The following is a 26,548-nucleotide window of genomic DNA, read 5'->3' as shown; positions in this document are numbered from 1 at the left end:
AGCTCTTTTCCCTCTTTTCCCTCTTTATTTTCTCTATTGTGGTTTTCCCCTTCTCCCCCACTGGAGAGTGGAGTTGCGGGCGAGCGGGCCGACTCCTGCCCTGCAGTGGACCGGAGCAAGCGGCCGAATCCCGCGGTGGAAGAGAGCACAGGCCGAGTCCCACTCCAGAACCAGCACGAGTAGCAATGGCCTTGTGCAGGCACGCTCCGTGATCCCCAGAACACTGCAACAGTGAACCCTGGAGCACCCATGGGCTGTGAGCCCGGAGCAGCGTGGGGAAGAAGCTCCGGAACAGCGCGCGGCAGCAAGTCCTGGACAGAGGCCAGTGTGAGGGAATAATTCTTATCTTAGAACACTGTAATGTTAATCCCTTAACATTTTCCTATTTTTAACTTATTTTCAACTCTGCAATTAAGCAACTATTTCTATTCCTCTGCTGTATCCAAGAATTGTACCTAGGTATTTGTACCTAAGATGTCGCCATAAGAAGGCAGGCATTGTAAAAGGTTTTCACTGTACTCCTACGATGGCGTACACATGACAATGTTAACATATTGTATTGTATTATGAAGAGATCACATCTAGAGTGAAACACAACCCAATTAAGTATACAGTTCAGGGAATTTGGAGGCAGCATAGGAATTTCGTTCAGAGGAGAAGAAGTGCTTTTTGCTTGTTTTTTTTTCTGGCTCATAGCTTGTAAAGTTTTTTCTAAAGAGGATAAATTGAAGCCCAGGATCTAGGCCAAGCTCAGAAGAGTGACATCACAGGTAAACTCTAAGTTCATTGGTTATTAGCTACTAATTTGACAATCTACTCTAGGTTACTTTCAAATTGAAGGTAAATAGGGGAAAGATACACAGGTTACAAACTAAATGAGCAGTAGATTTTTAAAAAAATCAAATTAAGAATAAAGAAATTCAGTAGAGATACAGGGTCAGGCAATGTGTTGTATCTATACAACGTGCGACCCGGTTGTGATCCACAGCAATGACATTTGTAGCAAGTGTTGGTTACCTGAGGAATGCCAATTTAGAGTCGATGAGCTGGAGTCTGAGATTCGAATACTGTGACACATCAGGGAGGGGCATATTTGCCTGGAAACTGTGTTTCAGGAGACAGTCATAAGCCTTAGATTAACTACTTTGAACTTGGTCAGTGATCAGGGATTGGAGGGTGTGACTACAAGCTAAGCAGGTAGAAAGATCCAGGAGATCGTGCTGAAGGAACCTGAGTCCTTGAGCTTGTCTAACAGGTTTAAGATGCTTGCTCCCTGTGTGGATGAAAATGGGGTCTGTAGGGAAGATGCGCAAACTGACCATAGTACTGTGGTACGGGGAGCGATTCAAGAGTGGGGAGAAAATAGAAATGTATTTGTAATTGGGGATTGCATAGTTGGGGAATAGACACTGTTCTCTGTGGCCAGGGTCAAGAGTCCTGAAGGCTACGTTGCCCGCTTGATGCCCAGGTTCAGGATATCTCATCTGGGCTGCAGAGGAACTAGAGTGGGAGGGGAAAGATCCAGTTTTCGTGGTCCACATAGATCTGAACAATATAGGTAGAGAGTGGAAACGGGTCCTGCTGAGGGAACATGAGCAGCTAGAGTGAAACTAAAAAGCAGAACCAAAAAGGTAATAATCTATGGATTAATGCCCGAGCAACAAGCAAATTGACACAGGGTTGACAAGATTAAAGAGATAAATACATGGCTCAAACATAAGTAAATGGAATAAGGTAAATGAACTTGTAGCGCAGATTTAAATGGGCAGGTCCGATGTTATGGCTATCACAGAGATGTGAGATCAAGGGGATCGGGCTGGGAACTAAGTATCCAAAGATACACCACCAATCGGAAGGACAGGCAGATGGGCAAGGATGGCCTTGTTAGTAAGAAATGAAATTAAATTGATAGAAGTGATATAGAGTTAGAAGGCATAGAATCTATGTCGGTAGAGTTGAGAAACTGCAAAGTTAAAAAAAGACCCTGATGGGAGTTGTGTGCAGGCCTCCCAGCTGTAGTCAGGATGTGAGGAAGAAAGTAAATCAGGAGATAGAACAGCCATGTAAGAAAGGCATTCGTACAATAATTATGCTATTATGATAAATATGGGAGACTTCAATATGCAGACAGCATGAGAAAATCAAGTTGGATCTTAAGAAAATGAATTTGGTGAATGTGTACAAGATGTTTATTTTGCAGCAACTTGTGGTACAGCCCACTAGGGAACAAGCAATTCTGGATTTGATGAGTGTAATAAGGCAGACTTGATTAGAGGGATTAAGTGAAGGAGCCCCTAGGGGGCAGTGACCACAATATGATAGAATTCACCCTGAATTTGAGAGGGAGAAGCTGGAGAAAGATACAGCAATGTTACACTTAAATAAAAGTAACTACAAAGACATGGAGGAGGAACTGGCCAGAGGTGACTGACAAGGAAGATGGTGGAGCAGCAATGGCAGGAATTTCTCGGGTAATTTGGGACGCTCAGCATAAAGTCATCACAAGGAAGAAGAAATAGACCAAGGGCAGAACAAGATAACCATGGCTGACAAGTGAAGTCAGGGACAATGTGAAAGCAAAAGAAAAAGCATACAACGTGGTAGAGATTAGTGGAAAGCCACAGGATTGAGAAGCCTTTAAAAACCACAAGAGGATAATTTATAAAAGCAATAAGGGGAAGAAGACAGAATATGAGAGTAAGGTAGCTAGTAATATAAAAGAAAATTGCAAGAGTGTTTTTTAGATCTGTAAAAGGTAAGAGAGGGGCAAGATTGGACATTGGACCGATGGAAAATGAGTCTGGAGAAGTAAAGAGAGAGAGTCTGGGGAAGAACAAAATGGCAGAGGAAAAGAACAGGTATTTTGCATCAGTTTTCACATCAGAAGCATACCAGAACTTCAAGAAAGTCAGGGGGCAACGGTGAGTGTAGTGGCATCACATAACAGAAGATGCTAGAGAAGCTGGAAGGTCTAAAGTGGATAAATCATCCCGAGCAAATAGACTGCACCCGAGTTCTGAAGCAGAAAGCTGAGGAGATTTTATAGGTACTGGTGGGGATCTTTCAGAAATCACTGGAGTCAGGGAAGATCCCTGAGCACTGGAAAATTGCTAATGTAACACCCTTATTTTTAAAAAAGGAGGGAGGCAGTAGACAGGAAACTATAAGGCTAGTTAGCCTGACCTCGGTCATTGGTAATATTTTTGAGTCCATTATTAAGGATGAGATTTTGGAGTATTTGGAAGTGCATGGTAAAAATAGGGCTGAATCAGCATGCCTGATAATTCTGTCAGAATTCTTTGACAAGATAACAAGCAAGTTAGACAAAGGACAGCCAGTGAACGTGATCTATTTGGATTTCTAGAAGGCCTTTGACAAGGTGCCGCATAGGAGGCTGCTAAATGAGGTAAGAACATATGATATTAGGGGCAAGGCACTGGCATAGATAGAGGATTGGCACACTGCAGAAGGCAGATAGTGGGCACAAATGGATCCTTTTCAGGATGGCAGCTGGATACTAGTGGAGTTTCACAGGGGTCAATGTTGGGACCACAATTATTCCCATTATACATTATTGATGTGGATGAAGAAACTGAGGACATTGTTGCTAAGTTTGCAGATGACACCAAGATAGGTGGAGGTATACAAAGTGTTCAGAGAGCAGGAGACTGCAGGAGGACATTGACAAGTTAAAATGAACATTTTATAATCCAAGTGTTGCTTAGCCAGGAGGCAAGTTAGCTCAGAAAGAACGAGATTTGATGTGTGTTCGGTCATTTGCAGTAGAGTTTGGATCATGTGGTTTATGGAGAGTAGATTCAGGGAGGCTGGCCATGAGTCCATTAAAATAGTCAAGTCTTAATGTACATAAAGACAATGATGAAGTTTTCAGCAACAGTTGATCTGATGCATTGATGGTGTCGAGTAATAGTGGCAATATTAGTGGACCAAATGTCAGACACCTGAAGTAAGACTTCAGCGGTATGCGGATGTATCTCACCAGAACAGATGATTAATTTAAAATTCAATTATTTATCAGATCTGAACTACAAAGCTGGTCTCAGTGATGGTGAATATAAAACAGCAAGATTGCTGTAAAAGCTTCACTATGTACTTCGGGTAAGGATATCTGTCATCTTGACTTAATCTGTTTTACATGTGACTGAACAATCCCGTAAAATGATTTTGCAAGTCTGTAAGATGTATAAAATCACTTGCAAAAAAAAACACATATCAACACAGGCACTTGAAACCACAAAGACACAGCCTGCTGAGTCAACCTTGAAATTTCCACTGAATGAACATCTGGAGGTTGGTGCAATCATTTGTAGAAGAGTGCCACAGGCTAATTAAGCAACAGCCTGGCAAAGGCATATTCACTGAAACATAATTCACAGCCAGAGCTACAGATTCATCCATTAGCGTACATTGTTTTTGTTACAACACAGAGGCAGGCATCCAATTCAAGTCAGACTCCCAATCCACATATTTGTGACACAGTAAAATTAAAAAGTCAATGACCATCAAAAGTTGACCCCAGTGGTTCCTAAACAAACATTTTGCATAACCAATATGAGATTTTGTGAATAATTTATATTAGTCACCAGGCTTATGGCGTAAATAAAAGACTTAACTATTTAGTAATAGTACAGTAACTTCAGAACAGCAAAGTTAAACAACAAAGTAATCTACTTAATGGCTTTGACTTAAACCTAGCTTTCTTTAATTTTACACCCCACTTATGTAAAGACAGACAGAGAAACAGACACAGTTAGGGAATAAGTCAAAAGGGAAAAATAAATAAATGAGATGTAACTGGCCTGTTCATTTAAGCAGACTCCACGATCTGTAACATCACATTGGAATAATCTTGCTTGGTTTCTGACAACACCAATACATGCAGATAATTTCCTGTAGGATCTGAGGGCCATTCAATTAATTCTTAAAACTAAAATACTATTCCATAAACTTTCAATAAACTGATAATGGGAGGACAAACCGGGAGCAATCAAACTCCATCATGGGTCTTACATAGGCACAATCTTTCTGCCTTAAACACAGTTCAGAACTAGTTCAAACTCCAGTTTGTCCCTGTGAGACTAGTCTTCTTCAAGGAGGTCCCAGTTAACATTGAACATCTACCGTCTGCTCGACCAGAGGCCTCTCTGGAGTACAACTATCCATGGAGCACTTTTTAACAAGAATCAACATACAATTAAATTTCAGGCCAAATCTTTGGACTGTGAGAAGAAACCAGAATACCCAGAGGAAACCCATGCAGACACAAGGAGAATTTGCAAACTTTACACAGACAGTGGCCTGAGGATGGAATCAAACCCAGGTTCCTGGCACTGTGAGGCAGTAGTGCTAACCACTGGGCCACTGTTCACAGTTCTAAACCAAAATTGCTAGTGAAGTGACAATAAAATGATGAAAATCTGTGAGGGTTCTAATGTTATGTCCTGCCTTACAACCAGGACAGACTTTCCAGACATGTAGCACAGTAGTTTCCAGTTGGAAAGGAACAGCCCTGTGAATTCTGAACCTCAGGAGCTCATTCAGTCTCTGTGGTAGCAGTTCAAACATGGACCAGAAAGTTATAAGCTGTGCTCTCTCACCTTGAGAATCTATTATTGCATTATGAACATTGTGTAGAAGAAGCACTAAGCGTAAGAGGGAAACTAGATGCACTCTGCGATGGAATTAAATGTCAGTAGAACTCTATCAATATCAATGTACTGACCAACTGGCCAAGTTGCAAAGAATGTTGGACTGACGTGCCACAGGTGGTGATAAAACCAACATGAGGGAAAAATCTAAATAAAAACCAAAAGAACTGCGGATGCTGTAAATCAGGAACAAAAACAAAGTTGCTGGAAAAGCTCAGCAGGTCTGGCAGCATCTGTGAAGGAGAAAAGGTTAACTCTGTTTTCTCCTTCACAGATGCTGCTAGATCTGCTGAGCTTTTCCAGCAACTTTGTTTTTGTTCATGAGGGAAAAATCTGCTTGAATTTGCTTTCAACATTGCATTATATTAATGCACGTGAGCATGGCAGGTTTGATCAGAATGACTGTTTATGGAAATGCATTTCTTTTTTCACACTGGTGATGATATCACGCTTGTTGTAAGAATAACAAGGATGTTATTGAGATGGGAAGGTTTGAATTACAAGGAAAGGCTGGATACATTTACATCCAACAGTACCCGGGAAACTTGATATCATCTGGGACAGCTTCTTCGACACCTCGTGTACCACCTTAAACATTCACTATCTTCCCACATACACACACTGACAGCAAGGTGTGGCATTAACAAGATACACACAAACTCAACAATTTTCCTTCCATGACACTTCCATTCCCTGGTACCTATCACAAAGATAAGTCAAACTCAAACTGCGAGAGGATACAGAGTCTGTGAACCATCATAGATATTTTAAGTGATTGTGCTAAAAATTGATAATTTGGAAAATGTATGAGTTTATCAACTTTGGCAGGAAGAATAGAAAGGCAGAGTATTACTTAATTTAGAAAAGCTGAAAAAAATACTGCAGTACAGAGGAACCTGACTGCTCTCATACATAAACTACATGTTGCCAGGACTGGAGGGTTTGAGTTGAGTTATAAGGAGAGGCAGGATAGGCTGGAACTATTTTCCTGGAGTGTGGGAGGTTGAGGAGTGGCCTTATGGTTAATAAAATTATGAGGGGCATAAATAACGTAAATAGCCAAGGTTTTTTCCCTAGGGTAGGGGACTTCAAAACTAGAGGGTATATTTTTAAGATGAGAGGAGAAAGACTTAAAGACCTGAGGGACATTTTCATACAGAGGTTCGCATGTGGAATGAATTGCCAGAGAAAATGATAGATGCATGTACAGTTACATTTAAAAGACATTTGGGCAAGTACATGAATAGGAAAGATTTAGAGGCATATGGGCCAAATGCAGGCAAATGGAACCAGTTTAGTTTGGGAAACTTGGTCAGCATGGCTAAGTTGGGCCAAAGGGGCTGTTTCCGTGCTGTATGACCTTATAACTCTACAGAAAGTCAAGCAGGATTAAGATATTTGGCCCTTAGAGCCTGCTCCACTAATTATTATAATCATGACTGATCCTCTATCTCAATGCCATATTCCTGCTTTCTCTCCATATCCCTTCATGCTTTTAATATGTAAAACAACATCAATTCCTTTTCTGAATATATTCAGTGACTTGACCTCCCCAGGCTTCTGTGATGGAGAATTCCAAAAGTTGACCACCTTCTGGGTAAAGAAAGTTCTCTTCACCTCAGTTCGAAATGGGCTACCCCAAATCCTGAGACTTTGACCGTTAGTTCTATGCTCCCCTACCAGGGGAAACATCCTCCCTGCATCTGGTCAGTGCAGCCCTGTTAGATGATACACGTTTCAATCAGACCCCTTCCCACCAACCACCCCTCATTCTTCTGAGCTCCAATGAATACAGTCCCAGTCGAACCAACCTCTCGAAATGGGACAGTCCTGCCTTCCCCAGTATCAGCCCAGTGAATCTCCATTGTCCTCCCTCTAGGCAAGTATATTCCCTCTTAGAGACATAAAAAGTGCACCTAAGCTCTTTCAAACTGCAGTAAGACATCCCTACTTCTGAACTCAGGTCCTCTTATCCTCTTAATCACCTTAGCTTGCAGGCACAGCAAGTAACTGGTAATTGTGAAAACAACTGAAATGCTAGCCTCTGTTGAAAGTGAGATGGTGTATACACATATGGAACCCCTATTACAACCGTACAGTGCACTAATTAGTTTGTACTTAGAGCTCCATATACAGTTTTACTTAAGGAGTGATATGGTTCAACTGGGAGTAGTACAGAGGAGGTTAACTCATGTAATTCCTGGGATGTGTGAATTGACTAATGAAGACTATATCTTGCTCCTCCACTCTTGCATGGTCAAAACCCTGGAGCTTCTCTTTCTAATAACATTGTGTTCATTTACAACACAGGAACTATGAAATAGCCCCACCATCACAACAGAGGATGGAAGGCAAAGGTGGTAATGTGGAGCCAGGTCAGTGACAATCAGTACCAACCTAGCTTCAATGTAGAGGGAAAGTGCACTACAATGTCTGGCAATGATGACTCGATCTTCCTGGGCTCAGGGGCGTAAAGTGCAGAGAAGCATAGTTAGCTGTGGTGGGAATGTGGGGAAGATCAAAGTCGATGGAGTTGACAGGGAGGGCGTATAAAGGGTATATAAAGACCTAGAGATCACAGAGAATTATCGTCTGAGTCTCGTGATTGACTCCATGAAATCCAACAGCTGGTTTCTTTAATTCTCAACCCAAGAGGAAGTGAGTAACAGAAATGAAAATGGCTGCCACCACAGTTGGGCAGAGCAAAGGTTTCCTTCAGAGAGAAAGAGAGTGAGAGTCCACTTCCTTGGAGGATTGGATGTTGGGTGCGAGGTCCTCAACCTGTACAATCTCCCTTGGATGTGCACCAAAAGGCATGATCAATAGATGTCAGAATCATAGAATATTACAGTACAGAAGGAGGCTATTAGATACATTGTGTCTGTATTGGCTCCTGAAAAAGCTAGCCAGCCGGTCCCAGTCTGCAGCCCTATGTCTCTAAATTAATCTCTTTCAGAAATATATCCAACTCTATTTTGAAACCTTTGATGGAATCCACCTCCACCACCCTCATGGGCAGTACATTCCAAACCCTAGCAACTGTCTGAGTGAAGAAGTTTCTACTCATCTCACTCCTAACTCTTTTGCTGATAACCTTGAAATTGTGACTTCTAGTTACTGATATAACAGCTAGTGGAAACAGAATATTGTTCTTTACCCTGTCAAAATTATTCATAATTTTGAACACCTAATAAGGTCACCTCTTCTTCTCCAAGTAGAATAAGCCCAATTTCTCTCCTGTTTTTCTTCTATCTTTTTGTTTGTTCATTCACAGGATGAGGACATCACTGGTTAGGCCAAGCATTATTGCCCAGAGGGCATTTGAAAGGCTACCACATTGCTGTGGATCTGGAGTCACGTGCTAGCCAGACCAGGTAAGGATGGCAGCTTCCTTCCCTAAAGGACATTGGTGAACCAGATGGGTTTTTCCTGACAATTGACAATGGATTCACAGTCATCATTAGACTTTTAATTCCAGATTTTTCATTGAACTCAAATTCTACCATCTGCTGTGTTGGGATTCAAACCCAGGGTCCCAGACATTACCTGAATCTCAGGATTAACAGACCAACAACATCAGGGCATTCCCTCCCCTCCAAAATCCCTCATTCATGGTATCATTTTAGTAAATCTCCATTGTACTCTCTCCAGGGCTTTCACATTCTTCCTTAAACAAGGAATCCAATACTCTAAATGCAGACTGAACAATGAATCAAGGCTAACAATGAACAATATCCGTGCAGAGGCATCTCACAGGCCTCCACGTTGGGGGATTCTATGTCCATAAGACCATAAGACATAAGAGCAGAATTAGGCCATTTGGCCTATCGGTTTAGCTCCACCATTCAATCATGGCTGATTTGTTTCCTCAACAACAGAAACGATCACAGTATGACTTGAACCTGCAACCTTATGATAACACCCCGATTAACACCGAAGTCAGACACCTTATCTACTAGGCATGCATCTACCATGTGTTTGCACATGTTCTTCAAATGATGTGTGCACTTTGCCTGTTGAATGAGCATAAGACTGAGGAGCTGCTTTGTATCCAAAGTTGCTAACTGGAACCATCTCCAGGCACAGAAGCATTAGGCATCCCTGTATCTGTGGCACTGTGGACTGCAAGACGAACAGACAAGGGACACATGCATTTGAAAGCTCAGAACCAGCTGATGTGGGGCTGATCTCTACTGTGGAGCTTGCAGCCTCTGACGAAGTCAGGATGCAAGGATGTTTGTTACAAGCACTTGTTTCCCATAGGGGAATCAGGGGTTATGGGGAAAGAGTAGGAAAGTGGATGTGAGGAGTGTCAGATCAGCTACGATCCTACTGAGTGATGCAGAGGGTTCAAGGGACTGAATGGCCGACTCCTTTTCTTATTTCTTATGGTCTTATGGTCTTATGTTCCATTAATGCTGTGCAGATGAAAGGGACGCCATGATTCAAATATATAACCAGCTCTCTGTTCAAACATCCTATGGAATCCACCTCCACCACTCTCCTAGACAGCGCATTTCAAATCCTAACAACTCTCTGTCCAGAGATGGAGGGCAGAAATCCAAACAAAAAAAAGTACCGTGGATGCTAGAAATCCAAAACAAAATCAGAAGGCCCTGCAGAAATGCAATCGGAAGAGAAAGAGAGATGACTTTACAAGTCTGTCTGTCTCTTTCAGAAAGTCATATGATGCTGTCCAGTGTATCTGCAATGTGACAGCTCCACCTGATGAGAATGACGAGAGACATAATGTGGATCCTTGACATCAGGTTCCCCTGCAGGTCATGTCTGAGGCTGTGTAGTAGTACCATCCACGGCCCTTGCCGTTGGTGTTGAGCACCACTGTCTGCACTGATACAGTGCAGCCCCTTTCATATATTCAGTAGGCTCTGAGTGTTGGTCTCCACGGCAGCTCATCTGCACATTCACCAATAATTCCAACCAAATGACTGTAACTTTAATTCACATAGAATAGTTGAAGACTAATGAGAAAAATGTTCCATACTGTTTCAAAGACCTTGAACTTTTGAATCACGGAATCTTTTGTTTTTAACATCTTCAATTTCAAAATTGTCACTTACCTTTTTAGGTGACTGGTTACATGAGATCGGCTTTATGCAATGTTTATGTAATCAAACGGATCAGAACCTGTTTAAAACAATGAAATTTATGAACTCATGTCTGGGAAACATTATAGCATAAACTGCAAGTTGGAATCTGACAATGAATTCAGTGATTTTATCGTACTAAGTTCCTGCATTTCACAAGTTCCTGTGTTGTCCAACTTTGGGATCTCACAGTGCATCTTCACAAAGGATTCCTACATCACCCTTCGGGCCTTAGAGTCTTTCTCCATCACTAGGTTTAGGAGCAGTTTGGAACTGTCTGCTTAGCCTCCTTTCTCCACAAGCTCAGTGACACTGTCAAGAACAATATTTAATAAACTGAGGAGCAGAGTGAAAGATAAACACTGAGAAACAGAAAGAAAATATTTGTTCAATGACAGAATTTCCCAGTTGTTCTGAGCACAAGACAAAGCCATTGGGCTGGATACTGATAAGGTTGAGGGAACTAGGGCATTTTTCATTGGAACAAAGAACGATGAGTGGTGACTTGATAGAGGTGTACAAGATGATGAAAAGCATAGGTAGAGTTGACAGCCAGAGACTTTTTCCCAGAGCGGAAATGACCATTACAAAGGGGCATAATTTTAAGGTGATTGGAGGAAGGTACAGGGGAGATGTCAGAGGTAGGTTCTTCACACAAATGGTGGGCGTGTGGAATGCGCTGCCAGCAGTGGTAGTGAAATCTGATACTTTAGAGACTTTTAAGCGACTCTTGCATAGGCACATGAAAGATAGTAAAATGTAGGGTATTCAGGGTAGATTGATCTTAGTAGGATAATGGGTTGGCACAACATCATGGGCCAAAGGGCCTGTAATGTACTGTACTGTTCTGTTCTATGTTCTATATTCTTTAGCCAGTATTTAATAATAAGTAGACGTTACGTAAACTTATCAAATGTTAAAAACCGAAAGAACAGAGGATGCTGTAAGTCAGAAACAGGAGCAGAAATTGCTGGGAAAGCTCGACTGGTCTGGCTGCATCTGTGGAGAGAAACCACAGTTAACATTTCAGGTCAAGTGACCCTTCCTCAGAACTGGAAACCAATGATATTTTCTGGGAATGTGAAGAAGAACTGATGTTCAGAGGTATTAAATATAGCCTAAATTTTCTCTGTCCCTCAGAATCCAACATGGCATCAATTACTGATTCATTACGTAAAATTTTCTTTTTAATCACACTGATTTGCCATTGCTAAATGTTGTGATTTATTCAGAAATAAAACAACAGTGAGTAAGAACTCAAATAGGGAAGCAACACTTCACAAGTGAAAGAATCAGGCTGAAAAAGTTTTGAGCACATACAAGTGAGTAATTGAAACAGTTGTTGTTGGTTTTACAGTCAGGTGAATCAAACAAACAAAGACAGTTAAAATGATATATCAAAATACATTTTTCTCTTAGTCATTGGGATGTTTGGGCCAAGGAATGGTAGATAGAGTTTAGTATAGATAAATGCATGGTGTTGCATTTTGGTAAGACAAACCACAACAGGGCTTACACAGTTAATGGCACCCTGGGGAGTGCGGTTGAACAGAGAGACCTACATATTTCCTTGAAAGTGGCATCGCAGCATGATGAAGACGACGTTTGGCACTCTTGCCCTCACCGGTCAGAGCACTGAGTATAGGAGTTGGATGTCACATTGCGGCTGTACAAGACATTGGTGAGGCCACTTTTGGAGTACTGGGTACAATTCTGATTGCCCCTTCTATAGGAAGGATGTTATTAAATAACTAGAAAGGATACAGAAAAAATTTACACAGATGTTACTGGGATTGGGCTGAAGGGTTTGAATTATAAGGAGAAGCTGGATAGGTTGGGACTTTTTTCACTGGAGTGTAGGAAGCTGAGGGATGACCTTATAGAGGGGCATAGATAAGGTGAATAGGAAGGGTCTTTTCCCTAGGATGGGAGAATCCAAAACTAGAGGTCATAGGTTTGCAGTGAGAGGGATAAGATTTAAAAGGGACCTGAGGTGCAACTTTTTCAAACTTTTTCAGGTAGTGCGCATGCGGAATGAGCTGCCAGAGGAGGTGGTGGAAGTGGGTACAGTTAGAATATTTGAAAGGCATTTGGACAGGTACACAGATAGAAAAGAATTAGAGGGATATGGACCAAATGGAGGAAAATGGAACTAGTTCAGTTCAGGAAACCTGTTCAGTACGGACAAGTTAGTCAAAAGTCCTGTTCCCATGCTATATAAGTCTCTGAGACTATATTAAATGAGCATCATTTTGGATGGATACTATTAGTATGAAATTAGATAAACAGGGCACTTTTCATGCAATAGGAATTCTGGAGTTCAAGCAGCAACTTATATTTCTATCAGTCTTTCAGTTCACAAACATTCCCAGAGGCACTTCACAGCAGCAGAATCAAATAATTGCCCTGAGATAAAGAAACCTGAAGTGAACAAAAAAGTAAACAAATGATAAATTTTGGACAGGAGAAGCAAATGGAGAGGTTTAAAAAGAAGTGAATTCTACAGCAAGGACACTTGGGCCACTGACTGCTCAAGGGTTTGATGGAGGGCTGCACCCAAGGCCAGAATTTGAGCAATGAAGAATTTAAGTGACGCGGCTAGAGTAGAGCTTAATTAGGCTAAAGAAATAGATCGGGGCAAGCTCATTCAGTTATAAAATGTTGTATGGTCATTCTCAAATAAAAGCATTTGAAAAGTGGAAATGATTGTCAATGAAGCGATATAAGACTAGTATCTTCAAGGCAACTACTGTGAAGTGTAGGTTACAACCAGCAGTATTTTGGAGTTGTTGCAGTGTATGGAAGGTGGACACCTGGGATCAGCCAGGAGAGATTTGGAACAATAACATCTAGAAGTAATAAGCAAATAGAAAAGGTTCAACAGGAGATTGGTTGAAGCAGTGGCACAGGGAGGTGACATTTGTGATGGAAGGATATATGGAGTGACTTTTACAACTAGAAGTTGGACATGGACCCGACTTTGGTGGGGAGGGTAGCAGATGATGGAATAATCTTTCTAACAGTTAAGTCAATCAAAACAAAGTTTGGTCATTCATGCCAGGACCACAGGTACAGGGCATCATAGAGTAAAGAAGTTGCATTCGTTGGTGTTCCCCTGCAATGTGACATACAACAACAGCGCAGGGACAGTAAATTAGTCATGGAATTAGCTCAAACTCTTGATGTTTCCTTGAGGATAACATCCCACAACAACAGAACAGGGGCTGTAAGTTGCAAGCTGAATGTACTCAAACTGAGGACTGATGTTCTATATCATGAATACAGGGTATATATTTTAGTTTTGTTTTAGTTTAGTCTATAGTTTTGAACATAACACCAAAGAAAGTAAATGAAAAGGAAAATGAAAAAAACACTGTCCTGAAAATTAATTGGGATGCAAACAGAGATAAGAAGTTATTGTTAAGGAGGACATTTGAGAACGTTGACTGATTCTCTTAAAGTTCAGCAGATGAAGTCATAATTTGTTTGAAATGTTTGAGATTACAAATGCTTACAGCGAATGAATTGTTTCCACGCAAACTGTTGCCACTTTTTAGGCTGACATAAAAAATGTAGGCAAATGCAAAGTATAAAACTATTGTTTTCCATACGTCGTGCAACTAATGAAATGAATGACTAGAAGTTGATCCAAGAAAACAGTGCAGAAGAAACTCGATGCATTTATCTGAAAGTTGTTTTTTTAAAGAAAACAGAATGTTAATATTTGTGGAATGAAACAGATACAAATCTGAATCAGATGGATTATCAAGAGCAATGGACAATGAGTAGGAAATTTGGATCAGTCTAAGTGGGATATTAACAGCGATGCATAGTGACCATGATTTTAGAGCAAAGTGAATCAGAGGAGAGAGAAAGAAAACATAAATATTGTACAGCGACAATGAGGATGGTCTCAAGAGTTACTTTTTGCTGTGTATGCAGGGTGAGGAGACTGGGGGTAGAGGTAGCAGCCAGGATTGTGAAGACTTCACTTGTACAATTTGACTATCTTTGGATTTTAAATTTTGTTTTGTTTAACATGTGTTTTCTATTTTCTAACTGTTCTCCAATATAGTTTTAATTAGCTTTTGCTCATTCAGCTCATTGCCTTCCCTCCAAATAGTGCCTCATGCTTCTCATTTTCCCAGCATTGAACCAGTTCTTATATTTTTTTCTGTCTACACAACAGATAATTCTACTGTTTCCTTGTCTGTTGGGCAAATATCGTTGAATCTTTTCTGCTTTTGTTAATGTTTCATTCTTACTTAAAATCTTTCCTATTTTTCTGGTTTCTATTCTATAACACTTTTTGTGCATGAGATCTAATATTGCACTGAAAACATGTTAAGTTTTACAAACAGATGAATGTTGAACAGAGATAGTGAAATGATCCTGTCACTCATAAATAATTGGTATGACCTGGTTCAAAAAAATACTGGATAAATTTCCATTTGTCTCAGTGAACAGTCGTAAGTGCTACTCATGAAGATTAATCGGATCTACAAATAAATTAAGTATTTTCTGACTGATAAATAAAAGCTTTAGATGTGGTACGTTTATTGTTTGACTTTTTTCAGTACAGTTTACATACTCAACCTTTCCCCATCCTCACAATCTCACTGACACCCACTGGGAGTAAATGATACAGCTTTGCTACAGCCTTTGCATTTTCTAAGTAATATTCCACAGATGGCAGCAGTGATTCACAGATTGAGGGTGGATTGTAGCTGGAAATCGTCATGAGGGTTGGTGCCCCATGTTTTACAAATATGCCATGGGATTTCATGGGTTCAGCATCAATGACAACACCTTGAAAAGCCAAGCCTGAATATTCACGTGCTGTCAGCATTTGAGAATCTATGGAATTAACAGATTCTTTGGCAGGAAAGAGTACATATCAGAATTAATAATCAAGTCTTCCATATAAAGGAGTATGATTTTATAAGTATGTTTATTTGAACTATTTCAGACTAATTTTGAAGCAGATTTTCTAGCTTTCGTGCACGTACCTTGGTATTAGTCAGGATTTTTCAGTGTCATCTGGGATGTGAGCCTCTATCAAATGCTGGGTGGTCCCACTTGTTTTATTCTTATTACACCTTTTTAGTGTGGTATAACTAAATAGCTTTCTGTGCAATTGTGGAGTTAACGATATTTTTGAATAGCTGTCGCCATGTGTAGGCCAGACAGGTAATAAAACCAAATTTCCTGCCTCTTTCTTTCAACTGTCATAAATTTTGTACCATTGGGTGTTGACAATATTCCAATATTAGTTAATTAAACAAATTCAAAACCACAAACTGCCATGGTGGGATTGAATGTCCATCTCCAGATTATAACCTAATAGTCAAGTAAAATAACTATCATGTTTTTGTTGTATTCTGCGATAATCATAGTTTACAGGAATGAACATGTGAATTTCTATCCAAGGTTCCCAAAGCTATCCACCAACGGCATTTGTTTGAAGCCTTGCCAGAATCTGTTGTCCACCAAATTGTTAGAGATCGATGAGTCGACAATTTAATTCCCAAGAGCAGTAACTTGTACCAAATGCTAGTTAGTGACCCTGACATCGATAAAACCTTTCATTACACAACTACTCAGATTACAGAAACATATCTATTCAGACCTGAGCTGCTTTTATCGGTAATTTGTTTGTTAATATCTTTCCAGTGCCGTTGTATTAGAATAAACTAAACACACTTTATGTTTCTTCCACTTACGTAATGCTCTTGTTCAGTGAAATGGTTCTCCTGCATCAATCTGTGGCTCAATTTCTGTGCACTCTCTTCAACTGCTTGTTCTAGTCTGTCCCAAAAGAATTTCATTAACTGCATCAGCTGGTAATCCTCATGCTTTGTCAAGAACTCAGTGATTGTAGAGTGTGGGTCTGTGAATAAGGACAGACAAAGCTAAAAATGTTACACGCTTTCTGCCCATTGTATTATTTTCTTCGAACAAAGGCTTGAAAATTCCTTTGAATAATCAGACCAAACACCTTCTGAAAACGTGACTGTATCCTATTGACCCGTACAGTCACTTTGAAGAAAAATGTGTGAGATTGTCAAACGTGACTTGACTTCAGCTTATTTGTTCCACCCTCTCCTCATCCTTGCTACTTAGTCTACATGTTCATGAATTTGACCTTGAAATTTAGATTCCAGTTTTCCTATGTTTTAGACACTTACATCTGTCTGATATCCATTGCTCAACAGACCACAGAACCAACAGTGTTTTGTTCCCATTTACTTTTCTTTAACTATACACGTATATAAATCTAATTTTATGAATGTTGGAGCCCACAACTCTATCTACTTCACTCAAAACAATTTCATCAAGAAATCCTTTGGAAAAGTCAACTTGTTCAGATAGTTAATAGTCTACCCAGAATTACAAAGGCAGAATTTACATGGGAACAAGGGGTTATGGGGATATGGGGGGTGTGGGGAGGTGGCGCTGGGTCTGTGCGAGGTGCTGTTCGGAGAGTTGGTGTGCACTCAATGGGCCTAATCACCTCTTTACGCACTTTAGGGATTCCGTGATTGTATTCTAGGAACAGCAACGTTATCATCTCGTAAATTATCTGGGTTTGGAGTGAGAGCAAAGAACAATACAGCATAGGAACAGGCCCTTCAGCATGCCCCAAGCCTGCGCTGCCCCATTTTGTCCTTCCATACTAAAACTGTCTTGACTTACAGGATGCGTATCCCTCTATTCCCTTCCTATTCATGCATTCATCCAGGTGCTTCTTGAATGCTGCTATTGTGTCTGCTTCCACCACCTCCTCTGGCAGCACGTTCCAGGCACTTGCTACGCTTTGTGTGATAAACTTTCCTTGCACATCTCTTTTAAAAGCTGTCTCCCCCCACCTCCCTGCACCTTAAACCTGTGTCCCTAGTAATTGGCCCTTCCACCCTGGGAAACCGTTTCATTCTTTCCATTCTATCGGTGTCATTCAAAATCTTATAAGCGTCTGTCAGGTGTTCCAGTGAAAACAAACCCAGTCTACGCAACCTTTCTTCATAGCTAAAATCACCTACACCAGACAACATCCTGGTAAACCTTTTCTGTACCCTCTTCAAAGCATCCACATCCTTCTGGAAGTGTGGTGACCAGAACTGCACGCAATATTCGAAGTGTGGCCTAACTAAAGTTCTATAAAGCTGCAGCATAACTTGTCTATCTTTATACTCATTATCCCTTCCAATGAAGGTAAGCACACCATAAGCCTTTTTTACTATCTTATAGTCAATGCCCCTTCCAATGAAGGCAAGTATACTACCTTATCTACCTGTGCTGCCACCTTCAGTGATCTGTGGACCTGCACAACCAGATCCCTCTGCACATCAACACACCTGAGGGTTCAGCCATTCACTGTATAATTTTCCACCTATATCTGACCTTCTAAAATGCATCACCTCACATTAGTCTGGATTAAACCCCATCTGCCATTTTTCTGCCTATGCCTCTAACTGATCTATATCCTGCTGTATCCTCTGACAATCTTCCTCACTATCCGCAACTCTGCCAATCTTCGTATCGTCCACAAACTTACTAATTAGACCAGCTACATTTTCCTCCAAATTGTTTATGTAGACCACAAACAGTCACTTAAGTTCCTTTGTCATGACTGGGGAAGATCACAGAACTGTCTTTCTAACTCAGCCTATTCCAATTGTTCTATAATTCGCATGCTTTCATCCTAGATGAATTTATGCGAATTCCAATATAGCAATTCATATAATTTTAATCATTGTTCAAAAGACATATAAAGTTCAGGTTCTCATTTTGCACTTATCAAGACTGATATTAAGGAAACAACTTTAGAAAGTGAAGAACAATTTATACAACATGACAAAAAAGCTGCTGATTGAACCACAGAATCCCTACAGTGTGCAAGCAGGCCATTTGGCCCATCAAGTTCACACCAACTCTCCGAACAGCATCCCACCCAGACTCATCCTTATTCCTGTGATGCTGTATTTCCCACGGTTAATCCATATTACCTACACATCCCTGGTCATCATGGGCAATTTGGCATAGCCAAATTCACCTAACATCACATCTTTGGACTGTGGGAGGAAACTGGAGTGGCCCCATATAGAAGGTGAAAACTCCACACAGACAGTCACCTGAGGATGGAATCAAACCCAGGGCCCTGGCATTGTGAGGCAGCAGTGCTATCCACAGAGCTAATGTGTCGCCCTTGAGCTGTGGTTCATATGGTGATTCCATAGGAATTGTTAACTATCTTAGTAAAATGGTTAAATTCTAATCCACAAGTTGACCAGAAACCAATCACAGATAGCCAGTTGGATCCAAAGTGTGTGTTCATTTGCAACATTGATTCACATACACAATCATGAGCTATGGAGAAAACCAGTCCTGTTGTGGATAAGTTTAAATCGCCCCGAGTTCTGGGAAGGATGGAGGATCAGCGGGACCTAGGTATGTATGTCTACCAGTGCCTTAAGCAGTCAGGACAGGTGGATAAACTGATTTAAGAAGGTATATGGGTTTTTTAAATAGAATTTTTTTTATAGAATCCCTACAGAGTGAAAACAGGCCCTTCAGTCCAACAAATCCACACCAACCCTCAGAGCATCCCACCCAGACCCATCCCCCTATAACCCACCTAATCTCCCATCCCTGAACACTACAGGGCAATTTAGCACACCAATCCACCTAACCTGCACATCTTTGGACTGTGGGAGGAAACCTGGGCACCGGGAGGAAACCTGGGCACCTGGAGGAAACCCACGCAGACATGGGTAGAATGTGCAAACCCCATACAGACAGTCGCCTGAGGGTGGAATTGAACCCAGGTCTCTGGTGTTGTGAGGCAGCAGTGCTAACCACTGAGCCACCATGCCACCCTACTTGCCTTTATTACTTGAGGCAAGATTAAGATTTGGGAAATGATGATGGAACTATAGAAGATGCTGGTCAGGCCACAGCAAAAGTATTGTGTGCAGTTCTAGAGTTGACATTACAGGAGGGGATGTACTGGAGAGGTTGCAGAGGAGATTTACCAGGATATTGCCTGGGCTGGGCAGTTTCAGAGAGACTGGACAGTCTGACACTATTTTCCTTCGAGCAGAGGGGAATGAGAGGGGACAAGATTGAGATGCATAAAATGACGAGGGGCATAGATAGGGAAGACAGGAAGAAATCTTTCTCCTTGATGGAGGAATCAATGAGCGGCGGAATAGATTTAAGGGGAGGGGCAGGAGGTTTACAGGGGATGTGAGGAAAACATTTTCAATCAGAGAGAATCATGGCTTGTGAGGGTGACAGAGGCAGAAACCCTCATTTTAGTTTTATTTAGATGTGCATTTGTGATGGCAAGGCATAGAAGGCTATGGGCCAAGTGCAGAAAAATGGGATTAGAATATTTAGGTGGTTGTTTTTGACTGGCACTGTAGATCTCTATGGCTATATAACCCGTTCAGACACATCATGATGCATACCTGAATAGATGGTACTTGAACCCAGCCCTTCCTGACCAAAGGTAGTGCTGCTACTAGCGCACCATGAGAACCCTCAATCCCTTTGCATCCCCAATGTAACAGTGTGAACAAGCAGAGTCCTCTGTCCTGGTACTTTTCAAACTAAAGTTGATTCCCTTTGTGCTTCAGTCCTGATACCTACCAAGAAATCCTTGGTTCACCTTGTTTGTACTTCTGTAAACCATAGTTTTTGGTCCATCCTTATCCCAGCCATCCCTTCTCTCTGAATCCCGTCTAATGCCATGAGTACAAACCTTTCCAGCTTGCCGCTGTCCCACTGTCCTACACTAATTTACAGCAATCTGGTGACAGAAGAACAACCCAGAGATCATCTCCCTCAGTTAGGTTCTCTGAAACTTACTGTATCAGTCCTAATATACTTTCGTGGTGACATTTCCTTTTCCTCCCTCCCTACACAGAGATGATCTAAGACTTTCCAGAATGTTCTTCCCTCTCCCAAGAGGTAACAATATTCAAACTCTGCTCAGGCCTGTCTAAGAATTGGTCACAGAGTTATAGAGTCATACAGCACAGTAACAGGCCCTTGGGTCCAATTCATCAATGCTGACCAGGTTTCCCAAACTGAACTAGTCTCACTTGCCTGCCTTTGGTCATATCCCTCTAATCGCTTCCTATTCATATCCCCATCCAGATGCCTTTTAAATGCTGTAATTGTACAACCCTCTATCACTTCCCCTTGTTCCTCGTATGCACCACCCTCTGCGTGAAAACGATGCCCCTCAGATCCCTTTTAAATCTTGCCCCCCTCACCTTTAACGTACGCCCTCTAGTTTTGAACTCGCCTATCCTAGGGAAAAGACTTTGGCTATACACCTTATCTATCCCCCTCATGATTTTATAAACCTCTATAAGGTCACCCCTCAACCTCCTATGCTCCAAGGAAAAATATATCCCAGCCTATCCAGCATCTACTTATAACTTAAACCCTCCTGTCTGGGTAACACCCTTGTAAATCTTTTCTGCACGCTCTCCAATTTAATAACATCCTTCCTACAGCAAGGCGACAAGAATTACATGCAACAATCTCCCAGCACTCATTTTCTGATCTTCACCTGCCTCTCAGCCAGTATCTCAGCCCGTGGCCTCCTGCTCCCTGGGATCACACTGATGTTCAGGAAAATCTAGCTTTGAGTTCCTGCTCTACCAACTAGGTATCACAGGGAGAGTTCCAGTCCCCAGGGACTCCCTCCATTTCTTACAGTGATGACTCTCGAAATGGGCACTCACTTCTCTCATTTGCCTTGGCCCCTATCCAGCTTCCACTTCCTATCCAAGCTGCAGGATGTTACATAAGATCTTCTCTCTCTTTGGTGTTGGAAAGAATGCCCTGTAGTATTTTGTGAACTGACCTACGTCCATTGCCATTCTTTTCGAAGTTGCGGGATTCTTTCCTCTGTCTGAACTTTCAGCCATAGTGGTGTTGGCTCTGCAATAAACATATTAGACAAAGACATTAGAATGAGATTATTGCCTTACATCAAACCATTTGATTCACAGGAGTATTACAGCTGCTAACCCTGGGATCCAGCATTCCTAAGGGTTACAATGAACTCTACTGATCAGACATGATACAGACAGCAGCACAATGAGATCCACTGAGACCTACTCATCTTCACAACTCAGTTACAGAGCAGCTGCTAACGTCTGCGGCTCCACAGTGAAGTATCAATTTGTGAGGATTGATCAGATGATGCAAGTTAAAAGCTGTCTTATTCCTTATACTCTGCAGATTAATATGACGCGATTGATCAGTGATTAATTAATTTTCAGCCCATTTTATGTACTTAGAACATAGAACTGCACAGCACAGGAACGGGCCCTTCGGCCCACAATGTTGTGCCGAACATGACACCAAATTAAACTAATCCCTTCTTCCTGCCCTTGGTCCACAACCATCCATTCCATGCATATCCATGTGCTTATCTAAAAGTCCATTAAACACCCCTAACCTATCTACCTCCACCAACACCCCTGGCAGCATGTTCCAAATTCCTACCATTCTCTGTGTAAAAAACTTGCCCCTCACATCTCCTTTGAATTCTCCTTCTCTCACCTAAAATGCATGTCCCCTAGTATTAGAAATTTCAACCTCGGGAAAAAGGTTCTGACTGTCAACCCTATCTATGCATCTCATAATTTTATAGACTTCTATCAAGTCTCCCCTCAGCTTTCACCACTCCAGAGAAAACAACCTGACCTTTTCTAGCCCCTTCTTATAGCTCATGCCCTCTAATCCAGGCCTATTTCTGCAGCTGTCTTCTACATTTCTAAACCTCTTCTGCACCCTCCCCAAAGCCTCCATATCCTTCCTGTAATGTGACGACCAGAATTGAATGCAATATTCTAAGTGCAGCGTAACCAAAGTCTTATAAAGCTGAAGTAGTTGTCTCACATTACTGTTATTATTTGTGAACAGATTGATATAGCTTTTGTTTTTAGTTTTGAATTAAGATTCTGAGATGGTATGAACATATTAATCCACACGTGCAACATATAATCATGTGTGTTTACCCGTGTGTCTTTGGACACTGACAACTAACCAAGAGGATAGATGAGGATAGGGCAGTGGACATTGTCTATATGGACTTTAGCAAAGCCTTTGACAAGGTCCCGCATGGCAGGCTAGTCACGAAGGTTAGGTTGCATAAGATCCAGGGAGAGCTAGCTAATTGGATTCAAAATTGGCTCGATGGTAGGAAGCAGAGCGTGATGGTTGAAAGTTGTTCCTTGGGCTGGAGGCCTATGACTAGTGGTGTGCCACACGGGTCGGTACTGGAACATTTATTATATACGTAAATGATCTGGATGTGAATGTACAACGCATGATTAGTAAGTTTGCGGATAATACAAAATTAGGAGGTATCGTTGATAGCAAGAAACGTTAGCAAGAAGGGTCCAGACCCGAAATCAGCTTTCCTGCTCCTCTGATGCTGCTTGGCCTGCTGTGTTCATCCAGCTCTACACCTTGTTATCTCAGATTCTCCAGCATCTGCAGCTCCTACTATCTCTTATCCAGTATCTGTAAGTTTCAATTAGATCCCCCTCATCCTTCTCAACTCCACCATGTATAGACCCAGAATCGTCGAATGTTCCTCATCTGTTAAGCATTTCATTCCTGGGATCATTCTCGTGAACCTCCTCTGGACTCCCTCCAGGACCGGTACATCCTTCCTGAGATATGGGGCCCAAAATTGTTCACAATATTCTAAATGTGATCTGACTACAGCCTTATAAAGCCTCTGAAGTACATTTCTGCTTTTACATTCCAGTCCTCTTGAAATAAATGCCAGCATTGTATTTGCCTTCCTAACTACCGACTCAACCTGCAAATTAACCTGAAGGGAATCCTGGATTATGACTTCTAAGTCCCTTCGCACTTCAGATTTCTGAATTTTCTCCCCAATGACAAAATAGTCTATGCCTGTATTCTTCCTCCCAAGGTACATGACCTCACACTTTCCCAAGTTGTATTCCATCTGCTATTCTTTGTCTACTCTCCTAACCTGTCTAAATCCTTCTGCAGCTTCCCCGCCTCCTCAATAGCAGCTGTCCCTCCACCTATCTTTGTATCATCTGCTAACTTAGCCAGAATGTCAACAGTTCCCTCATCTAGATCATTAATGTATAGAGTGAAAAGTTGTGGTCCCAACACTGACCCTTGTGGAACACCACTAGTCAACAGTTGCCATCCTGAGAAGGACCCTTTCGCCCCACTCTCTGCTTTCTGCCACTCAGCCAATCTTCTGTCCCTGCTAGTAACTTGCTGTTCCACTGTCTTTCCTGCTAGGCTCCTCACTCAGTCAACTCTGGCCGGCTCCTCCTCATGCCTCTGTAGTTGCCTTTATTCAACTGTAATACCATTACATCTGATTCCAGCTTCTCCCTCTCAAATTGCACACTAAATTCTATCATATTATGGTCACTGCCTCCGAAGGGTTCCTTCATCTTAAGCACCCTTATCAAGTCTGTCTCATTGCACTAAATCCAGAATTGCCCGTTCCCTAGTGGGCTGCACCATAAGCTGCTTCAAAAAGCCAATGCATAGACATTCCATAAATTCCTTTTCTTGCAATCCACTATCAACCTGATTTTCCCAGTCCACCTGCATATTTAAATCCCCCACTATCACTGTAATGTTTATTTTCTTACATGCCTTTTCTATATCCTGGTGTATCTTGTTCCCCACAGCCTGACTACTGTTTGGAGGCCTGTACGTAACTCCCATTATGTCTCTTTTTTTAACCGGCGCAGTTCCTTAACTCTACCCACACAGGTTCTGCATCATCTGACCAAATGTCATTTCTTGCAATCAATTCTTGATCCAATACCCAGACCCTCCGTACCGGCAGTCAGCTGCTCCAAGCGAAGTACCAAGACTACCTCCCCTGCACCCATCTCTGCTCCAGACTCTAATCTTGCGCGCTGTTCCATGGATGGCAGCCCATGCACTGTATCAGAGCTTGCTGCTCACGGTAACATGTAAAACAGAGTTAGATGCGATTTCTTTGGCGTCTACTGTCCTGCATGTTTACTAAGGCATTATCTGGTTGGTGTTTCTGTTTGAATATACTTATTACATTCTTAATTTTCTCAGCATCTGATTGAAGAACACTGCAAAAGTATAAACATTTAGCACCACCACTCTAATCTGTATCTATAATCAGATTTACCAAAAGCACAGCATTTATTGTTTTGCAATATATTTAGAATATCAGAAATCCCCATAAGTCCAATTTCCAGATGCAACTAATTTTTATATCTTAATTCTCACTGATTTGACCATTGTGCAAGGTCACAGTTGGTGTAAAGACAGGATAGAACGAAAAGGGAGGGATAATCACATGGATTGCATTGCCTTGCAGGTAACAGGGTGTTATTTCTTACTGCTGACAGTTGAAGAATTTGCATAAAGAGGAACTGGAAATAATCCAGTGGGCATGTTCATGGGCAAAATGAACAAGGTATTAGGAATAAATGTTAACCCAATAGCAACACCCACCTCGCAAGTGAATAAACTAAAAAAAAACAGGAACAGGGAGGAAATTACACTCGGGAAATAGCAGGATTTATTAACTCAATCAAAAGGGCAGAATACTAAGGTTAGTGATCTCGGTGTCTGATGTAAATTTGGCTTAGGACTAACCAGATCATGAGCATTAACACTTGTCTAAAGAAAAAATCCTTTCCATGTGACTGGCATTAACACTGAAACTGGAAGTAATTGTAACAGGGAGATTGTCTGCATGTGGATAGGTAACTTTGGCAGTGGAAGGGTTCAAGGATGTTATTAAACTGGGAAGGGTGCACAAAAGATTAACAAGGATGTTATCAAGACTGGAAGGTTTGAGTTATAAGGATAGGCTGGAGATAACAAGAACTGCAGATGCTGCAGTCAGAGACAACAGATCCTTCTTCTGACCCAAAACTTCGACTTTCCTCCAGCTCCATCCACACTGAGGATTGGCTGGGATTTTTTTTCTCCCCCGGAGCACTGCGGGGACTGAGGGAAAACCTGATAGAGGTTTATAAAATCATGAGGGGCATAGATAAGGTGAAAGGGAAAAAATTTAAAACAGACTTGAGGGTCAACTTTTGCACACAGAGGGTGGTGCAAAACAAGGTGCCAGAGGAAGTTGGGCAGAAACATCTGTTCCCATGCCATAGGACTCTGGAATTTCTGGTAAATGTCTCAGCTTCAACCACAAGTTGCAACAGATTCAAGATGACAAAACAGAGACAAATCAAAATACAGCCCCAGCGACTGGGGAAGTGACAACGGAAGAAGCCACAATGGAAATGGGAATAGAAAGAGAAACGGGAATAGATTCAGAAAAAACAAGAAGGGACTGCGTCTTAAAATGGAGTACGAGCTCAGCATGGTCAGGCGCTTACGGACTGTGACGTTGAATTATTAGCTGTTTTTTCTACGTTTTACTAAGAAGGACTGCAATGTTCAACTTAACTTTGTTTTCTTTATTTTTCTGGTTTGCCCAAGATTCTGCGCCCAGGTATCTCCGTACCTAAGATAACAAGGTGCAGGGCTGGATGAACACAGCAGGCCAAGCAGCATCATAGGAGCAGAGAGGCTAACGTTTCGGGCCGAGACCCTTCATCAGAAAAGGGGGAGGGGAAGGGGGTTTTGAAATAAATAGGGAGAGAGTGGGAGGCGGATAGAAGAGGGATAGAGGAGAGGATAGGTGGAGAGGAAACAAACAGGTCGAAGAGGCGGGGATGGAGCCAG

The 26,548-nt window shown here is 41.7% G+C and overlaps 1 protein-coding gene across 3 annotated transcripts in view; it reads right to left on the bottom strand.

The window, feature by feature from the left end:
- Nucleotides 1–26,370, bottom strand: part of LOC125488096 (NACHT, LRR and PYD domains-containing protein 3-like) — a 46,888-nt gene extending 20,518 nt beyond the window's left edge. Inside the window, exons 1-4 of one of the 3 annotated variants that reach the window (XM_048620936.1) lie at nucleotides 24,651–26,370; nucleotides 21,657–21,733; nucleotides 16,501–16,667; nucleotides 10,751–10,817 (exon numbers count right to left, since the gene is read on the bottom strand). The gene's annotated coding sequence lies outside the window, so the exon portion shown is untranslated. The other 2 variants (XM_048620938.1, XM_048620937.1) reach the window with 2 other exon arrangements.
- Between the last annotated feature and the right edge of the window lie 178 nt (nucleotides 26,371–26,548).

This window comes from Rhincodon typus, chromosome 49, assembly GCF_021869965.1.
Source record: "Rhincodon typus isolate 14 chromosome 49, sRhiTyp1.1, whole genome shotgun sequence".
Classification (NCBI taxonomy): domain Eukaryota; kingdom Metazoa; phylum Chordata; class Chondrichthyes; order Orectolobiformes; family Rhincodontidae; genus Rhincodon; species Rhincodon typus.
Note: the sequence above shows the minus strand (reverse complement) of the source record. Positions and strands in the feature narration are given on the sequence as shown.